The 21,316-nt window shown below is 51.4% G+C and overlaps 1 protein-coding gene and 1 non-coding gene across 2 annotated transcripts in view; one reads left to right on the forward strand and one right to left on the reverse strand.

Annotated features, from left to right (window-relative positions):
* The window catches only part of Tpst (tyrosylprotein sulfotransferase), a 273,629-nt gene that overhangs the window by 217,808 nt on the left and 34,505 nt on the right, over positions 1-21,316 (reverse strand). The gene's annotated exons all lie outside the window — the stretch shown is intronic.
* Positions 14,667-14,748, forward strand: TRNAS-UGA (transfer RNA serine (anticodon UGA)). The gene has a single exon. It is a non-coding gene; the product is annotated as a tRNA-Ser (tRNA).

Consider the following 21,316-nt stretch of genomic DNA (forward strand, 5'->3'; position numbering starts at 1 on the left):
GTTCCCCGGTAATGGCTACAAGAACTCAAAGCGATTTCTGCGGTGTCCCAGCGTGGAAGTTGGGAATCACCCGTTTCCTTCTCGCCATTGCGGCCTCATAGCGAGAAATGGTGTTCCCGCGTTCCACAGGTGTTCTGCAGATGAAAAATAACACATGCTCCGTAGTTCCGTGGGTGTTCTGTTTCCGCGTGTGATCTGCGCACGTCTCTCCCCTTCCCCCCCCCCCCCCCTCCCCCGCTCCCCCATGCCTCAACCCCATGGAGGGATAAATGTGCGCAGCGAGTGGAACTATAGAGATGCGAGTCTCTCAGGGTCAGCCTGACAAGTGTAAAGACCGCAAAATGCAATATGCGCTGTAGACGTCGCAGGAAAAAACAACAAAATATTTTTGTTGTTTCACGCAAATTCACTGTTTAGAAAGCTTTCAAAACATACATTTCTTTTTCCTTTGAGCAAAGCACGCGAGTGAAACAAGCCAATGCAGAGAGATAATAATTGGCCGTTCTTGCATGTAAAACATTTTCCCGGGAGAAGAAAATTTCTTTCTGGGCAAAGAAATTTTCTGCGATATTTCTGTGATTTCACATATATTATTCTGCAGTGAATATAAACTACACCTTTGCCTCAATGCGGAGTACATTTCAATCAAAGGAGTTATTGCTGATTGAACAGCTGTACAGCTACAGCGGAAAGCTACACAGCTTTCATATAGAACTCTCGCAATTCGACAAATATTCGCCTCGAACAATTTTCTTCTTCCCCAGGAAGCTGTGCAGCGCAATTGTCTTTGTAGCAGCAGTCTACAGCGCTAATGAGCAATTACTCCCTTGATGACTAAAGTTCCTGAAACGCGAGCTCATTGCTGCGTTCCTACGCGGAAAATTACTCGTCAGACAATGAGGGCAATGCGTTCGTTGCTCCACAACTACACAGTGCGCGCGATTTCTAGCCGCACTTTCTGGCTCTTCCGTGTACAAAACGAAATAATATGGCCCAGAAAAATCATCTAAAAGGAAACAAAATGAACGCCACAAATCAGTGATTAACCGTTCGCTTCGCCGCAAAATTAATTCGGCAGAATGTTCCCTCGACGTTTCGAAGCCATATTACTGCATCAAATTTTCCCCCTCACTACATTTATATGCCCATAGAGAATAGATTTGAGTATAGACTTGGACGAGAGGGTGTTCACGTACGTCCATTCATTTAAGAGAGGCCGTTTCAAATGCGAGCATGCCCGAGTGCGCACCACTGCAAGCAGTGCATAACAGCGGTTGACCTCAGGCGCAGCGCATGGACGGAGTTGGGCCACTTGGCGTGACGCAGCCGTCACGGCCCAGCAACGCAGCTACTACTACTCCGTGGGTCGAAGCGTGCCCGCAGCTTCGAGGTCACAGAGTTTCATACTGGCATACTAGATGGCGCTGCAATCGTTCATCAACCAGGAAAGAAAAATACGATAATTTTGAGGTAGTGCTCTAATTGTTTTGAGTCGAGTAAGCTCTGTCTATCTCCCTGGTGTATAGACAGAGCTTACACGGATGCGGCTGCATACGGAAGAACTAGACAACATAACAGAAATAGAGTGGTTACAACGGCAATTAATCATGAGCTCAAAGAAATAGCCAGCGCAACTATCAGGGATGGCACGACTGAGGAGGCCGAAGAGGCTGCCATTGCCCTAGAGGCGGCAGAGGGCTACCGTGCTCAAAGGTCCCTAATAATTCTAACAGACTCGCAAACAGCGTGCAGAAACTACATGAATGGCAAAATAGGGGGGGGGGGGGGGGGGGCAGCGCTTCACATCCTAAAGACAGCCAAATTACCGCCGAAGGAAAAAAAATTGCAACACATAATAATGTGGGTACCGGGACACACAGGCATCGCGGGGAATGCCGAGGCGGATAGGAGAGCTCGAGAGCTTACAAACCGAGCCTCCAACCAAACCAGCCTCGAGCAGCCTGACGCGGAACCAGTGCCCTTAGGATACTCGGAAATTCTGAATTACTATAAGGGGGTCAGGATTAGATATCCCCCACCTCACAAAAATCTCCACCAGCAGGAAGCGGTCTATTGGAGACAGCTACAAGCGGGAACTTTCCCGAATCTAAACATGCTAAGCAAGATCCACCCAGGGCTATATAGCAGCAAATGCCCGTGGTGCGAGGACAAAGCCACGTTAATTCATACAACGTGGTGTGAAAAGAGAACAAATGCGGCTCCAATAAACAGAATCCCGAGTGCGGAGCAGTGGGAGAGAGGATGCTTTCCAGCGATGACCCGGCGGTCCAGGCAGGACTGGTCCGGAAAGCCTACCTGGCGGCAAGACTCAGTGGGGCCCTGGACTAGAGACTCCAACCCTGCCACAAGAGCCACAGACCACGTCAAAAGATGTGAAGAGTGCCTCTACACCGAGACCCACTCATATATTTCTATGAATAAAGTTATTACTACTAGTACTTTGAGGCGAGTAGACCGAGGCAATATAGAAGTATGCATGAGCAGAGAGATAATATTTGTGCAGCTCGGGAAAGCAGTGTAGAGAAGATAAAAAAAAACTAGAGGGGACAATTAAGATCCGCCTTCAGGGTGCGCCGCGATGGCGTTAATGGGCTAATGCCCATATATGCGGAATTGGCCATTCTCGACTTCACATTCAGAGATCCCTGGGAGCCCACATAGTGTACCTCTCCTGGCGCACTGGTGCAGTGGTTAAGCGATGCGCCACTGCCCTGCGATGGCAGGTGCTGCCACCGGTGGGGCTTGTGAGAGACCGAGCAATCTCTCACGACCAATAATTAATCTGAATTAACGGCCACCTGCCGCGGCGGGCAGTTTGCTACCAATCCGGTGGGCAGGTTGCGATGACGTCACGAGGTGAGGTGACCTAGGTGGAAAGTGGGCCGCCTGCTTTTTCGCTCATAACGCCAGCGCCGACGACGATGACGGGTTTTCAGCAGAGCGGGAGCCTTAGCGCTACCGTGTTAATATATCGTGCATGGCTGTCTGCGAACGGCTTGTAGGGACAGCGAAGGCAAAATTAACGGACGGACGAACAGTAGAGACGAGCAAGAGAAGACTGGGGTGCTGGTGGAGTTAAAGGCAGAACGGAGAAACTTGCTCCAGCAGTCATAGAAATCAAAACAACCACAGCTTAGAAGATGGGAAGAAGACAAATTATAATGGCTGGGTATTTTGTATCGGAACAAAACTGAAATGTGATGACCCCCATAATGCGCAGGTCCACACGGGGCGGAGAGGCAAAGAGACACCGTATGGCTCAGTTTAAACAAACAGATATATTCAATAATTATACATGATTAAGATTCAGAGGCTGGGGCGTCCGAGCTTACGTGCCGACGACTTCATGGGGGCGATGGAGTGGCTCCGGAGTTGGGCTCGAGCGGTTGCTGGCAGAAGCTACACGCCGTCGGGCTTCGGCGCTGAAGGCCCTCTTGGCGAACGATGTCGTCCTGAGCGTCCCCCTTCCGTACTGCTTGTCGATTTTTATATCCTCTTCTCCACACTCCCTAGGGTGAGGACGCCCACGCCGGAGGGGAATGAGGGGGGCTAGGGCTTTCACTTGGGCGCACAAACATACCACCGCACTTATGGTCTCGCCCCCCTCCCGTGTTGAGTCCGAGGGAAAGAAGGTTGTCTTCGAGGTAGCGCATAGCGTCGGCTGTGGTAAGGCGCGCTCTGGCCCGCTGACAGTTCCCGCGGGTCACCGGCCTCCGCTCTCCATCCATCAACTGACACTCGCTCCTCAAGGTAAGGCGCGCTCTGGCCCGCTGACAGTTCCCGCGGGTCACCGGCCGGGAAAGTGGTCCCTTGTCCTGGGATGTGCTCGGGAGGCCTCCCCTGGAACCGCCACGGCAATTGGGGAGGATAAAGCCCGTTTCCCCGCGGCGGCGGCGGCGGGTCCGGTTGGGTCCGGTTGGGCTTAAACCCCTTCGTTCTGGTCGTCACTCTCAAAGAGCATGGCTGGGTAATTGATGATGCCGCTGTCATCTGGGTCTCCGTCTACGCCGCGCCGTCGAACGCGGAACCTCGTAGCACACACAAGGAACGTCACACTCGCTCACCCTCCAGAAGAATGTTCTCCGAACATTTGAGTCCATGCAGCTCCCCTTGTCTTTCTGAATCGCCTCGCACAGTGCGTCCGACAAAACACTTTTCGCTGCACTCAACACCACTGCACAACACCATATGCCTCCGCTGTCATAACTGGCGTCTCCAGGGGCAGCACTGATCTTCTTTTACAGATAAACATGAAACTCAGCACCCAAGCCTCTCCTTTCTAGTCCAAACTGGACGAAATAAATTTACCACAGTTACAAAGGAGCTCCCACTTCTAGCACGATCACGGCACAGACAAAAATATAGATAACGAAAGGAAGTAGGGCAGGTTCTGCATGCGCTCCGCATGCTCTCCTGTGAAGGTGTTACTTAATGACAGAAAGGTTTAACTACCAACTCCGATAACTTAACACATACGCATATAGCAATGCTATGAGCTGTGGCATTACACAATTCTAACCAGTTCACAACTCCTCTCTGTTTACGCCATTAGTCCGACTTAGCTTTCCGATTTCGCAGCGGATATCGGCCTTCATCAGTCATACTAAGTAAGTCTGTGACCCTTTGTCTGCTTTGGGACTCGCGAGGGCTCGTGGCAGGAGCCTCTCCTGGCGTTATCTGCGCGGCAACCTCGCGCGCTTCTTCTTCTAGCAATGCATGAAGTAAATCCGGTGGCATTCCGGCCGTCATCTCTGGCGCCTGCCGAACAAATGCAGGAGAGGGCGTTTCTTGCGAACTAACTGCGCGCTCCGCTTCACTTCTGTCCCCATCAAAATCCGCGCTTTCCCTTTCCTCATTTCGTGAATACTGAACCGGTGCCGACTTGAGGCGATTTGCGTGTATCCTTATCAAGCGCCGGTTCACGTCTCGAACTCTGAAGTTTACCGGAGAAAGCTTCTCGACAACCTCGCACGGTCTTCTCCACTTCGTCTGGAACTTACGAGCTAGCCCAATCTGCCTTTGGCAGTTTTCAATGTACACGCTGTCCCCCACATTAAACGGCGCGTCTCTAGCACTGCGATCGTGCACATCCTTCCTGCGCTTCGCCGTTTTCTTTAAGGCCTCCTTTGCGACGTCCCTCGCCACTTGCAAGCGCGATTCTAGCTCAACATTATAGTCGTCCAGTGAAGCGTATGGGACACGACGGGGGCCCTCTGGCACTTCACTAGGCTGGTCCGGGTCTCGGCCGTAGAGAAGAAAGAATGGCGATTCGCCCGTGCTCTCGTGTGCTGCGGAATTGTAGGCAAACATTGCATACGGGAGCCACAAGTCCCAGTCCCGCTGGTCGCGCGAAACAAAATGCGACAGGAACCCGGCCACGGTTTGGTTCAGTCGCTCCACCGCGCCGTTGCAAGCCGGATGGTACGGTGTTGTCTGCTTCTTAGCGATCTTAAGCAGCTCGCAAACTCTCCTCATTAGCTGCGACACGAAGTTCGTTCCCCGATCTGTCAAGAGTTGCCTCGGGGGTCCATGTCGGAGCACGATCTGTTCGACAAATGCTCTTGCAACCGTGTCTGCCTTCTGATCTGGGAGTGCTACCGCTTCCGCGTATTTTGAAAGGTGATCGACAAATACTAAAATGTACTTGTTTCCGGAAGTGGTCGTGGGCAATGGGCCCATTATGTCCATACCTGTCCGCTCGAAGGGAGCCGAAACCTCAGGGAACGGCTGAATTGGAGCTGGTCTTCGTCCCTTGGGTGTTTTTCTTTCGAGACAGGAATGACACTTCGCACAGTAGTCTCTAACATCCTGTCACATGCCACTCCAAAAGTACAAACGCTCCACACGCCTGCGTGTCTTCGCTACGCCAAAATGACCGGCGCATGGCGCATCGTGAAACGCGCGAAGAACCCTTTCTGTCCACGACCGAGGTATGACGACTCTCTCCCAAGCGGTTTTCTCTGGTCTCCCTTTCCTGGTTGGCCTCGTGCGCCGACACAGGGTGCCGTCTTTGCCAATGAAATAACCTAGCTGTTCGGGGTGAGACGGTGCGCCCTCTAAGCTTTCGATTATTCGCTTCAGGTCAGGATCTTTGCACTGCTCTGTGCGTAATTCGGCGGGGTCGACTACGGGGACAAACTCATCTATAGCTGCCACGGCAGCTGTGCGGCTGAGTGCATCAGCATTCAGATGTGTCTTTCCTGACTTGTGCTCAACTTCAAAGCAGTATTCCTGCAGGCGTAGATTCCATCTAGCGAGTCGCGAGCTAGGGTCCCTGACACTCATCACCCATTTCAGAGGATGGCAGTCTGTGACTAGCTTGAATTTGCGGCCGTAAAGGTAGTATCTGAAGTGCTTTACTGCCCAGACAACGGCGAGGCACTCCCTTTCCGTAGCTCCGTACTTTTGCTCTGTGGGGCTCAGCTGTCGGCTAGCAAAAGCAATGGGATGTTCTTTGCCCTCGATAACCTGAGATAGCACGGCACCAACTGCGAACTTTGACGCATCTGTGGCCATAACGAAGGGCAAATTAAAATCCGGGTGGCGCAACAGCGGTGCACTCATTAGCTTCCTTTTCAGGGCCCCAAAAGCATCCTCCGCGTTTTCCTCTTTAGCTGGTCTCCTTCCTCCTCCCTGCTTAACGTATCGCGCGCTAAGCGCTGAAGCCGCGACGCAAACGTTCGCACGTCCTCCCCTACCATCTGTCCGGCGTCACGGAACCTCTGTACCCGCACGTGACGTGGTTCAGTGTCGAAATGCTCAAACGCGAGCTTCTTAAATTCCGCAAATGATTTTGTGGATTTTACTTTTTCGTCTCGCCATGCAAAATCATGAGCAGATCCTGCCATCTTACAACTCGCCATTCCCAGCATTTGAGCATCGGACCATCCCCCCATTTTCCCAATCTCTTCTAGCATGGAAAAGAAATCGCAGATTGGAACCCCTGTCTTATCTCCTGTAAACGTCGGAATGACGCTTCCTAATGCCAGCATGCTTGCTCCGAGCGACGGCTATGGAGTGGGAGCTCCCTCAGATAGACTTTTTTTTTTCAAGCCCTCCGGTGCCTCAAGCCTCTCAAATGGGGGTAAAAGTCCCACAATCAGTCCCGTGATTCCCTTTTAATTACAATTTTGAAGTCATGAATGTCGCAGCATTCAGAGGTCATTTGCTTTTGAGACCCCACTTCTGACACCAGTGTGATGACCCCCATAATGCGCAGGTCCACACGGGACGGAGAGGCAAAGAGACACCGTATGGCTCAGTTTAAACAAACAGATATATTCAATAATTATACATGATTAAGATTCAGAGGCTGGGGCGTCCGAGCTTACGTGCCGACGACTTCATGGGGGGCGATGGAGTGGCTCCGGAGTTGGGCTCGAGCGGTTGCTGGCAGAAGCTGCACGCCGACGGGCTTCGGCGCTGAAGGCCCTCTTGGCGAACGATGTCGTCCTGAGCGTCCCCCTTCCGTACTGCTTGTCGATTTTTATATCCTCTTCTCCACACTCCCTAGGGTGAGGACGCCCACGCCGGAGGGGAAGGAGGGGGGCTAGGGCTTTCACTTGGGCGCACAAACATACCACCGCACTTATGGTCTCGCCCCCCTCCCGTGTTGAGTCCGAGGGAAAGAAGGTTGTCTTCGAGGTAGCGCATAGCGTCGGCTGTGGTAAGGCGCGCTCTGGCCCGATGACAGTTCCCGCGGGTCACCGGCCTCCGCTCTCCATCCATCAACTGACACTCGCTCCTCAAGGTAAGGCGCGCTCTGGCCCGCTGACAGTTCCCGCGGGTCACCGGCCGGGAAAGTGGTCCCTTGTCCTGGGATGTGCTCGGGAGGCCTCCCCTGGAACCGCCACGGCAATTGGGGAGGATAAAGCCCGTTTCCCCGCGGCGGCGGCGGCGGGTCCGGTTGGGTCCGGTTGGGCTTAAACCCCTTCGTTCTGGTCGTCACTCTCAACGAGCATGGCTGGGTAATTGATGATGCCGCTGTCATCTGGGTCTCCGTCTACGCCGCGCCGTCGAACGCGGAACCTCGTAGCACACACAAGGAACGTCACAGAAAGTAAGAAGAAAAAAAACTCACAGGAGGTTATGAGTCCGTAATCCTAGTGCTAATGCAGAGCCACCTCCTTCAAGCATTTCAATCAGAAAAGTATAGGTCGCAGGACTCCGCTTATGCAAAGTATTGACAAATATTTGCTGTGCCTATAAACTGGTCTCACAAACACGGGAATAAGGTTGCACGCGGACGTTCGATGCTATGTCTAACCTGTGCACTTGGAATGATTCATATATGGCCGATGAACTGCCATACTGGAGCATCCAGCAGAGACAGCAGCGCCAGCTAGTTACCCTCCATTGTTGCAGCACGAAACTACGTCCGAGCAGACGAGCGCCCCCGAGGCGTCTCGGCAGAAGACATAAACAAGAAACAAACTAACGAATGGGAGAAAAGAAAGGAAGGAAGAAAGAAAGAAAGAAAGAAAGAAAGAAAGAAAGAAAGAAAGAAAGAAAGAAAGAAAGAAAGGAATAAAGAAAGAAAGAAAAGGCGGAGGCAATCGAGGAAGTGCGCTGCCTGCAGCAGACGTGCCACGCGATATGAGGCGCTCCTCTCCGCCTGATATAATAATGGCTACGACGATGATAACGGGCGCGCTCCACCACTCGGCAGAAGAGACGGAGGAGGAGGGGTGGAATAGAGGAGAGACGAGGGAAGCGGCGTGCGCTGGCCACCAGCGTGAGCGATGACCGGGACACAATGCCCGGAACGGCACGCCGAGCCCCAAGTGCGTCTATATATGTGGGTGCGAGGAAAGAGGCTGCAGAAGGAACACACGCCAGTTCTCGGCTGCCGTCGCGTGCCCCGACGTATATGTGGGCGCGGTGCATCGTTCTTCCTCGTACACAAGCCACGGTGTACACATGCGATGCTCCGAGTGTTGCATACAACCTGCGCCACTCCCCTGCAGCCTGCGTGCGTATACGGCTATTCAGAGCGATGACATCAGAATCAAAAACGGCAATTTGTGCCCTATTAACAGCGTTAGTTCTCTCACCGTAGTGCCATACATAGTCGGATGCAACTCAAGAACGAAGCGGTACATGTCCCACAAAAGGAGGCCTTCCAGCCGATGGCGTCGACCGACTTTCATGGCGTCACGGTCAATCCGATTTCTAAGCCGCGGCTTTGAAAGGGAGTGTGCTAGAGGAAAGCTTACTCTCGTTTTCACTCCCATACAGGAGTATTCGAGATTAGGGTGTAATATGCCTAAGGAGATCGGTCAAGGGAGAGAAATCGGTCAAGGGGCCGAACCGGTCGACGCTATTGGCTGGAATTGAGGGGCATCTGCCGCTTCGTTCTTGGGTTGCATCCGAATACAGCAGATTGAAGAGCAACCTCCGTAGTACACTACCAGCTATTACATTTCAATACAAGCCGTTAACCTTTCTACTGGCACATTATAATTGCAAGTTCGCTGGTCTTTCCAATAAATGCGGTCCCACTGGGTGAGAGCAGACGCACTAGGACGTCGGACCACGCAACGACAGGACCGTGATTTTTTTCCGCATAAGTCCTAACGGACATGTATACGCACGTGCACTCCCGATGGGTCCCAGCTGTGACTGTGAGCCTCCGAGATGGGCCACTGAATGAGGAGGCCATACGCACACCCACAGCGTCAACAGAAAGAATTCCGAACGAGGCCCTGTAGCGGCACACAACCGTTTAAAAGACGCGAATTGCGGGACCAAACTTCTGCAACCGTTCCACTGCATACAACATTCTAGTCCACCCCTACTTCGGACACGTATTCGTTATGTCTTGGGATGCCGGCAGCGCCGCTCACCAATATATATATATATATATATATATATATATATATATATATATATATATATATATATATATATATATATATATATATATATATATATATATATATATATATATATATATATATATATATATATATATATATATATATACAGACGTGGGGTGCGCCGACGACGACACACGGGGAAACAATGATCTATCGGGAACGACGCCGCCACGAGCGTCTCGCAACCCAGGAAGTCACTCACGTACCTAAACGCACACGACGACGAAATCTAACAAAATATATTGTCTACAACCTCCGGCAGGAGGAAGAAGCCCCCGCGGAGGGGACTACCCCGGGCGAGCAGCAGAAAGGCGGTGGTTACAGTCCGTTACTCCGCTAATCGCGCACGGTGCGGCCCGCCCCGCGTCTGCTGAGGTTTCCCAATGCGCCATCGCTAGTCAGCGAGCCTCCATCTGTCCGCGCGGCTAATGATGACTCCGCTAACGGCTTGCTGGCTGCATCGGAGAGGCCCCGTAGGCAGAACGGGCGCCAACGAGGAACGGCTTTCCTCGGAGGAAGGGGGAGGGGGGCGTCGCCGCGCCCCAGACGTGAGTGCTTCCGGCAAACGCCGGGGCCGAGACGGACACGAGCGGCGAGGAACAAGGCGCGAGCACGCGTGCATAACACGCAGCGAAAAGGGCGAGGAAAGACACAAAGGAAAGGAGAAAGGGAGAGAGACTGCTGGGACCGGCCGCGTGTAAGAAGTGATGCACGCACCGTTCCCTGAGCGAAGTGTAGCGCATTAGGCGGTTGATTCGGCTCACTGGGCTCTAACGTCTCGCACAGCGAGAGTGAGCTGTGACGGATAGCCTGGGAAGAGACTTTTCTCCATTCTAGTGTCGGCCGGAAAGCTCGATACAAGAGCACTTTCCCCCGTGTCATCTATTATTTTTCTGTTCGCGCCTATGCATATGTATAGTCGCGCGGAGTATATGGAATCTAATAAGCGACTCCTCGTATAGGAAGGAGCCTTGTCACCGAGCAACATGGAGATACAGCATTTTAGAGCACTATAACGAGGAGGACGTACCACGAGTTCGCTGTATACGGAATAATGCGTGCGGCAGCCACCGCCGTTGCTTATTCGTATTGGTTTCGACGCGGGTTCGCTGCATCCTAACTGCTTTACAGCGGGATATGCTCTAAAATTTCCGCGCCTTATTATTCCACAAGCACCGAATCTCTCAACGCGTGACAAGAAACGATAGGGTCGTCAGGGTTGAGACACCTTTTATCTAAAAGCCAATCTCTATCGCCAGCCCACCTTACCATAAATGTCCTCTCCGTGCGCGTTTACATATTCCACGGGGTGTTGAAAGGTACCCAGAACGTAAAACACAATCAAAGATTAAAAGAAAGAAAACATTTATCGCTTTATAAGAGCGCGCGCGCTCACAGTTTTCTAGGTCATACCAAACAATTCTGGACAAAGAATTTTTGTGCGGGAAACCGTTTCTGATCGCAATTTTTTCATCTAAAGTAAGATTTCGCTATAACATTCTATACATCCGCAGATCACCCGACGGTTGTCTCGTTTTCTTTTTTTTTTCTATAGCGCGTTTGCTATCGTCAAAAGCGTTCCCCATTGGTTTTCTAAGGCAGTCCTAACTGTTGGATGCGATCGATGGAAACGCTTAAAAATATAGATTTTGCTGCATGTCAGAATAATGGACCATTGCCTTCACTATTTCCGTAACAGTGTCTTGCAATCATCACAATTTTTGCCCGAGAATGTCGGACATGTGAACATCATTTGTTGCGAGTGATTAAGTAATTATTTAATTAACCGATTATAAGACGAGGAAGCTGCAGAGGAGGCCGTGAGAGGCGCCGTAGCGGAAGAATTCGAATTAACACCGACCAGGTCCTTTAAAGTTCGCCAGAATATCGGTGCACGACAGTTGTCGCATTATTCGGCCTCCATCGAAATGCGCCCATGCATCGTGACAGGACGCTATAACACTGCCATTAGAGCCACTGATACAGCGCGGTAAGTATCAGTATGTATAACAAAGCAACAACTACCCGAGACGCTCCTTTTAGCTACGGAATAATCGTCACTATATACGCCAATAGCGAACGGCTCAGCTCACGCATGCACTGCGCTGGTATACGGGGAGCCCGAAGAAAACAGAAAATCAAGGAAGAAGCGAAATCGCAGCGCGGCTGCACCAATTTAGCGCTCCGCTAAGCGCGATCAGGCATTCGGAAACGCGCACAGTTTGTACGTATATTCATTGATCACCATGCACGCATCATCAGCGTCAAAATCAGCACCGCAGCGGCGGTTAAGCGCGCGCCTCCGCAGCAAGTGCGCCAAGCGAGGCAGCGAAATCACAGGGACGAGGAGAAAGTCGGGAGAGAAGGTTGCGAGAAAGGGAACAGGCGAGTATCGAGGGAAAATAAAACGCTGACTCAACACACGCACAAAAATAAAAGCGACTATCAATAGCGGCAGTGTCGTTTCATCGCGTTCATTTTGTGCACGCACAATTTCTTGGTTTCGCGTTTCCCACAAAACGCTTCCAAAGCAAATGAGGAGGTGAAGGTTCGCGTGACAACCGCCCGCCCCGCACCTTTCTCTCTTCGTACGCTGCGGTTCATAATGCGCGTGCGGCCGGTTAAAAGAACAAAAGTCCGATGACGAGGAAGTAAGCGAGAGAGAGCCTTCTCCCGTTAAATGAACCGTGACGGGCGGGCGGGCGTAGTAGTAGCACTACGTGTGTATCGTCGAGCGAATCGCTCCGTCATTTGCTTGTCCCACGGGGCATCATTCCCAGCCGCTGCGAGAGCCATTCGCAGGGAGCGATACACCGAACGCTGGCCGCCGCTGCTGCTGCGGCTGCTGCACTGTGGGCCCCCGCGCACATGCGGGCCAATGGTTTCGTAAGCTGGACGCAGCGCTGTGGAGAAGCACAACTGACGAAAGAAATGGCACTTCGGGCTGGATAGCTGCAGATGCCACGCAGAAGTTCTGTCAGCAAGTGTGCGGGTTCGAAAGAAAGAAAGAAAGACCGTCGGGAGAGGAGCATGCAGGAGTAGCGAGACCAGAAAAAAATAAAGCAAGCTAGTCTTTCAGAAACCTTTAGGAACTTTCAGGACCCAAATAGACGATGTAAACAAATGAAATGCGAACACGAAGTTGAAACACGAACAGCAAGATAAGATCTTAGCGTGGGAAAGCTCACATACTAGAGCAGGTTAATGTCACATGGAAGGCGCGAAGGCTCTTCTTTAGAAGTGTTAATTAATCTGGCCTGTATTTCCTCTCCTGGAGCAAATAAATATATATTTGAGTTTTTTTTATGTTGGCACTTCAGTTTTCTTGTTCGCGCATCATTTTTTGCTGATCATACAAATATAGCTCCAATATATGAGAGGGAACGCATTGACCGCATTCAACCAACAAGTAGGAGTTAAAAGCACGCGCCGTCGTTTGTGGATAATGTATGTGAGGAGTTTTCAACGTCGACGTAGAAAAACCACCACAGAATTCGTTGGCGTGTGCAGACTGCTGCCTCTCATACTAGAACTTCCTGCGCAAAATCGCCTCTGCAGAGACTGTATTTGACGTGGTCGTGAAAAAGCGGGGAGAAAGAGAAAAGGCACGTGCTGACCGAATTTAAAGGGATACCGAGGACGAATAGAAGCCTGCCTCTATTCATAAGGCACCGCGTTCAAGTCACAAAGAGACCACTCTCACCAAGAACGGAGCTTTCATAAGCCAAAAAACGCAGAAAAAAATAATATACAGGAGCCGCCGTCCCCGGCTTATTTGCAAGTGAAATGGGTACGTCTCTCAGAACGATTTTCGAGGATCTTAGAGGCTATACGCTACACCGCCGTGCCACTTCAAAACGATGGCAACATATAGTTTGTTTGTTTTTTTGTAAGAACGTAACGATTTTGAATGGAGTAGCGGGAAAAATTTTTAAATCCAATTCTTTCGGCGCTGAAAGCGCGTCTTTTGCTGACGGACAACGTCACTATAGCCAGAAAGCGCCAGAGAATCAATTTTACGGAACTGAATAGTTGGGTGGAGGTCTCCTCACTGTCCCTTTAAATGGCGGCCCGGTAGAATGCGCGGAGTCGCATTCCAGGAGTTCCGTCCCTGACATTTTTAGAACAGCAAAATTGCTGCACCTCATCCGTACACATAAACGCAAGTCCGCGGAAAGAGAACTTGGCTTTAAGAACGAAAGTAAAAGAAACGCTAACAAGCAAAGCACAGTAAACGCACAACAAAGACGTGTCCTTGCCTTTCTTACCCAGTGTCGCGAGAACAAGTGAGAGAGAGAGAGAGGACCGGTGCGCTGCCCACCAAGACAAGACACAAGCCAAGCACATGGGCTCCGAAAACAAAACGATTCCTCACGAGTCGAAGACTTCGCCAACTTGCCAGTTTCCGAACAAAAAAGAGAAAACAAACAACAAAACTACGGGGGAAGAGCGCCGCGCCATTCTCATTCCGTGCCGCTCAGCGCGCGAGACGACCGCACGGCCTAGTCATGACCTGGTCATGGCCTCCGAGATCCACCAGCCGCCACATCAAATCTCAGAGGCCTGGCAGCGTGCCTAACTCCACCTGTTGTGCGGCGGGCCAGTGAGTGGCGGAAGCAAGTGGCAGCTGTGCGCCTCTTTCAGCCTTCCTCCTCTCTTCCCCCCGCGATAGCGAGCGCCGACAACAAGGCCTTCGAAACGAGCAGCGAAAGGGGGGGAGAGGAAGAGGCCTCATTACTTGCGTCTGCCGGCTGCTGCAAAGCATCCGCAGTCGTGGCCGAGTGGTTAAGGCGATGGACTTGAAATCCATTGGGATCTTCCCGCGCAGGTTCGAATCCTGCCGGCTGCGTACTTCTTTTTTCAGCGCACCTTTTTTTGTTTCTTTTAAACCGCAAATGCACGAAAGTGAGACAATTCGTTCAGCCATTCGCTACTTTTCAAACATTTTTTTTCTTCAGTCTTCCACCCCCTCTTTTACGATGTCTGGCAATGTTGCCAGACGGCACACGACCGTTCCCGCCGGTTCTGTCGCAATACCGATTTCTCTTTCTTTTTTACTTTTCTCACCATAACACCAACAAGTTCTGTACACGCTATGGTTTCCTCTAACGGCGAGAACAACCCCAAGCGTTTAAACGTGCACAGGAGGCGGAGGAGGAGGAGACACGTATGTGCTGTTAATGGCATTTAGCTTCAATCCCACACACAACACGAACTGCATGCAATCGATCTATGCAAAGGGAAAAAACCCGAGGGATGTGAGTAATAATCGCGCCTCTGTGCTGCAAGTACTCTCATTCGTTCCTTCCATTAACGGAAAAGGAACGATGAAGTCTTATAGCAGTGCTGTCGGATAAAGCTCGCCGCAGCGCAGTCCAAATTATTATACATCCGCGATATCTCTAGCCGGTTTCAGATCACGTCGTTTTTTCGGATGAAGTTCCCAAAGCCTGCGCATTCTCTGTGGCGGCGCTTCGTGGAACAAACTCCAAAACCCAACGAGGCTGCGACAGCCGCCGTCTACAGCGCTCAGTGTTATGTGCGACTGCTATTGAAGAGGTAACAGCACGGAAAAGCGAACAGAGAGAATGCAGAACTTGCACGCAGCGCACAGGCAGCCAGTACAACCACTACAAGAGGGAACGAGTGTTAACACGTAAGAAGAGATAATTGTTTGTCAACTAAACCAATAGCTGGCATTATATGCAACAAAGTCGGCTCTTAATTTTTTTTTCTTTTTGCAGCGACAGCTCTGTGAGGAACCTTCTTTTGGATTAAACGGCGTTGTACGTCATAGCAGAGAACTCCGCGTGGACTACGGAGAAGGCGCTCTGACAATGTGCCACCGCGGTCACGTGGTACAACTACCTGGGATATGGCTCGATCGTTTGTGGTAGGGAGGGAGGGGGGGGGGGGTGAGAGGACAACTGTAGATGTCCAGTTCTGTTAGTGAAGCAAAGGTTGATTAGCATCCACCGGCGCGCTGCCGTACATTCTGAAGTGATGGTGCAACACAAAGCAAGACGCAGAGCACCACTTGAGGTTCTGTTGGCTCCCTGCTGTGTGTTTCTCTGCATTGCCCTGTACTGTATACCTGTTACCGCGCCGAAGCATGCCTATCAGAATTGATCTACACATGGCCAGCAGCAACACAACCCTTCCAAGCTGCCGTAGAGCGGACATGCACCATTCACTGCAGCCTGCCCAGCTTTAAAACGGTCAAGAGTACGGCGCCTGGCCGCAGCGGGTCTATCGAGGACAGTTCTTCATCATATAATGCATGGACCACATCATCGCTTACTCCTAGACTTCATTCCGTCAGCCAACTTATTCTCATTCATATAACCTTCCCCTTTAGTTCATTCACATAGTTTTTCATGTGTTGAGCCAAAAGTTCGGTGGACACTTAGCTCAGTCTTAAAGGCTAATAAGCCCCTTCAGCGGCCTGGGGGTCCTCTTTGTATATCGCTTCGCAGACAAGGACCCAGTTCTTTATTTCATTTTTATCTTATGCTTACTTTTTATTATTTACCACAAGACACCCATGGCTTCCCTTTAACCATGTCGAACGAACGTTCCTCAGTGGTCAAGGGTATAGCGCGCTCGGCTCACGACCTAAGGGGCAGTAGTTCGAGTGACGGCTCAGTCGTTTTTATCTTCAGCGCAATTGCTTTTCTTTCTTCAGAGGCACTACGCAATGGCGTGCAACGACATCACGACCCTTTACATCGACGAGGAACTGTGCTGTACTGTGTGATGTTGTGGGGTGTTTGAATTCCCGCATGAGGTCATGTGGTTGTGACGTCACGATCCTCTCGACCAGTCCCGACCTTCTCGACACAATGCCAGCTACTATACAACACTGCGTTCTGCGCTAAACGGGACCCTTTACGCTATCGTGTTAATAAACGCCCCCCCCCCCCCCCCCCCCCCTTATTGCAAAAAAATCTTCAGAATATTCTCAGCTCGAAAAAAGCTCGAACCTGGGACCATGCGCCTCCCCGGAGTGGTCGCCCTTCCAAGCAAGCAACTACTAACAGATGGCCGGGCGCGGCCGAATAGATCAATTAACGACACAACGCAATTAGCCAATGCACTTATAGAATTCCCCAAGGTGGAGTGGATTTCACTCATGGGAACGATTCACTCTAGTGGCCGATTCACATGTAAATGAGTTTACGGGACACCACATGACAGATGAATTTAACTCGGGGGGAGTAATTATTTATTAACGACCTGCGTATACTAGTTTAACAGAGCGAGTGCACGGCCAAGTAGTGATCCGTGCCGGGTTCGAGCACCGAACAAAGCCGAAAGTTTCTTCAACCGCGGGAAGCTCTTGAGAAAGCTGCGTAGCTTTCACCTGTAACCGCAGGACTACGCACGTGTGGGTGTTAATCAGTTTATTTATTGAAATCTCTATTTATTGAAACCTACTCTATCATGAGAATCCCGCTTACTCTGGAACAACTGCCCATTCTTCGCACTGAAGAGGGCAGGAAGTATGGAAGTTCCTTTGCTACAAAAATCCCTGGGGGAAATTCAAACAGGCACTAATAGCCTATTTCTTTATCGACAACTAATAGGCAGCAAGCTTATTAAGAAATGCATCGAACAAAATTTCTGATCGTCTATTAGATTGCCTGATGCTGTGCAGTAGCATTTGCAGGGCAATTACAATAACACAGGTCTCCATAAGAAGCACGCGCGCCCTCTAACGTCTTGCGGGAAACAGTGACATCTTAAGAACATGCAGAGCGTAGCATCTCTGCACCTACTGTATATTAATAAGCCACCTTCACTAAGCTTATACCCTCTGATCAACAAAAGCTATCTAGACAACTGTTACGACTAGATAGTCGTTATGCATCGCGTAAACCTGAGCGCATTTGCCTGCGAGGCTGTGTTAACTGAATAGCGTAGTAATAGCCGACGTCACAGAAAATATTTCTGTTCTTGTTTCACACTGTACATGTTGCTCCTCTTTCACCACCCACACCGCTCCCTCTAGACTGGGTTCAAATCCATGTCAGACATTAGGGGATATATGCGGCAAACACAAGAATGCAAAATACCAATACATACTTGCATTATAATTTTCGCGTGGTATGATGGAAGTTGATTTGACAGCGAAAATTGAGCTTCGCATGAAGAGTGAGATTAGCCACAACATCGGCGGAGATAGCTGACAGAAGCGACGCGTCAGTACTTGGCGCTTTCCCCACCAGGGGAAACTCCAGCGTGACCGTCGCCCACGGACAGCCCGGGTCCGAGACATCGGACCCCTCCCGATCGGCTGCGTGGCGCAGGCACCACCACCACTTTCTCTCGCGCTCCCTCGGGGAATGGGCCTCCAGGCTATCTGCAGCGGCAGCCGAGCACACCCGACCGTGTCCGAGTGCGACGCCCGCCAGATAAGGGCGTCGTGTGCTTGCGCGAGAACCCCCTCCAAAAAGAAACCAATGGCGTGGGAGAGGGGCGACAGTACACACCACACCGCTGCCCCGCGACCCCGTATACAGAGATAAGGGGGAGAAAGGGGCAATGCGACGACACGGAAGAGCAGCCCGGCGTCTACACCCTTCGCGTTTCTGGCAGATCACGCGCGCTGTGCGCCCGGCCGCCCTGATTCTGCTTCTCGTCGCCAGGAAGGCCAGTCTACGGGTCACGAGGGACAGGGGAAAATAAAAAGGGGCACTTAATTTCGAGGAGAAAAGCAGCCGAGATGTAGCGATTTTCTCATGTACGCCCTAATTATTTGCCGCACACTTTGGGAACACGTCGTGAAAGAAAAATAGAACAAAAAAATTGGCGGAGACACTTAGGACCGCTTACGCGTGGGAATGCGAAAGCATTACTGTCCCTGCGTGCGTATGACAGCACCCGGAACGCTGTACGACGAACGGTTACATCACAATTTTGATACGAGAGTCTGGGAAGACACGCAATTGAAGGTGCATATGTCGTCGGTTCGAATCCCTGTCGCAAGCTAGCCTCCAATTTCGCTAGCACATGTAAGCTATATACAACGAGAAATGGCATGACACCATCCGGAACGCTGTACGACAAACAGTTGCGTTATAATTTTGGTACGAATGTCACCACATGAATGACGTCACATAGAGGTCGGCCAGCGGGGAGATATATGTATGGACGAAATACATTTATATATGATTTGCACTTAGTGGCGGTGCGCGTCTAGCTGTGTGCGTCATACAGCCGCTTGATGATGTCACTATTTTCGTACCATCGCTGGGATTTTTCAGTACAATCTTCGAGAACACCACACACACACACACACACACACACACACACACACACACACACACACACACACACACACACACACACACACACACACACACACACACACACACGCGCGCGCGCGCCGCCGGCTTTTCTCGTAATGGGGCTAGTAATGCTTCGCGTTGAAACGAAAACTGATCTTACGGAAAAGGCGCTAAACTACCTCATTCCTCGGTTAGACACACTAACCGAGCCGTGAAGGAAGGGATGAAGGAGGGAGTGAAAAAGGGGGACGTCACGGAAAAGGTACTGTAATGAAGGGCTCTGGGTTCATCTCGACCACTTGGGGCTGTTTAACGTGCCACTCACTTCGCACAGGACACGCGTGTCTTTTGCGTTTCACCTACTACATCGAAACGCGGCCGCCGCGGCCGGGTAGAACCCCGAGTCTTCCGGCTCAGTAGTCGAGCGCCTAACAACTGAGGAAAAACGTCAACAGTACCGAACCGATATAAATGAATACTGACTAAAATTTTTATCAGTGTACTTCACGCACACACCTCGAAGCCATGCTAACGCTACCATGCACGCGGATCTGTGATGCACGGCCTCTCAGACCGCGTCAGTTGAGAGAATGCGCTGCGAGACCCGGATATTCCCTTTAACATACTGTGGCGCCGCCTATGAGCTGGGCCATTGGGCATGCCAGCTACCAGTGGCACCCCGCAACTTTTGGTTGCTCCGCTATATTGGTGTCTCTGAGCAGCGTAAGAAGTTCGCCAACAGGCTCAGATGGTGCACGCTGATACTCGGTAGCCTTCACTTCCCGTCCGACATAACCCGAACACCGTTCTCCTTGACCGGGGGAGGAGGAGTAGATCACGTGATACCAAGGCTGACGCAAACGGGGACGACACGACGCCATTCACCCCAGTTCATATTGTCATCGTTGCATGAGAGAAGGAGTGAACAGAAGGCTACAGAACTAGCACACCACCATTGCCGCAAAACGAAGAACGACCACGGGTTATTTCCACCTGCTAAATGTATGCACTACAGCTGGCTGCTTTAATTATAGAGAACTCGATTTTCTGAATCCGCATCCATTGGAATCCCAGCGGCTCATACACGTCGCAGGTCAGCTCACTGACAGTGGAGCTTAGAAACGACATAAATCAGCAGAGTCTGCAGGTGCGTCAATGCTAGGATCAGTTGAAGGGTACGTCAAGAGTGCAGTGTTGTAATTCATTACCGTGCGCTGAAGCAACATCGCGGCGCCCAACGAGAGGACTGCAGTCGAGTGACCCTATACAGTATACCGCTACGCACCACCAGAAGCGGGAAACAATCCCGCGATACGGGCCGCTGGAGAAGCAGCAGCGGAAACTTTGGCAGAGAAGGAAAAAAAAAAATCCATACCCAGACTTTCCCCCTCCAGAAAGGTAAAGAAGAAAATGCGCCAGCTGCAGCACGCCAACCCTTTCCATGAATGCACCCACTCCAAAGCAAGGCTGGATAGCATCCTCAGTAGCCTAAAGGCTGAAGCGCGAGTTTTCGGTTACAGCATACTACAACCGACGGCGTCGGTCACTCGCCCCTAGAAAAGCCCCATAGCTATGACAGCGAGTCGCACAACCCACGTACTCTTCGCAGTGTGGCAAAGAAGTCACGTCCTTTTCCGCCTCGGTCACACGCACACCCCACATGAGCGCACAAAACCGAAACCCCCACTGTTGCATTTGGTTGCAAGCCCCAGGGTAGCGTTGGCCTGGCGGCCTGGGGCAAAGCAGGAAACATCCGAAGGTCCCCGGCAAAGGATGAGTCGACTGGCAACAGAACAACTTGTTTATTCTGGCATCGCAAAAGAGCAGCCGGTCCAGGGCGACCACGTTACTCGCATGAAGAATCGAAGTCTCTCCTTGGCGTCCGGGGCAGCTCTCTTTATATACCCTCGGAGTCGAGGGCAAGAAGGAGCGGCTTGGGATGAGTCGCACAAGACGGCGACGCATGAACATGTTCAGCGTGACGGGCGCGTCGCCAGGCCGGCGCCGGTCAGACCTCCTCGCCTCTCAGTTGGGGAGCTCCTCTCCCCGGCTGCCGCGCTTTGACAAGCGTGGGCAAACATGCACACACACACACACGCACGCACGACGACACGTGGCACTGAAACC

Source organism: Amblyomma americanum, chromosome 2, assembly GCF_052857255.1.
Source record: "Amblyomma americanum isolate KBUSLIRL-KWMA chromosome 2, ASM5285725v1, whole genome shotgun sequence".
In the NCBI taxonomy this organism is placed as follows: domain Eukaryota; kingdom Metazoa; phylum Arthropoda; class Arachnida; order Ixodida; family Ixodidae; genus Amblyomma; species Amblyomma americanum.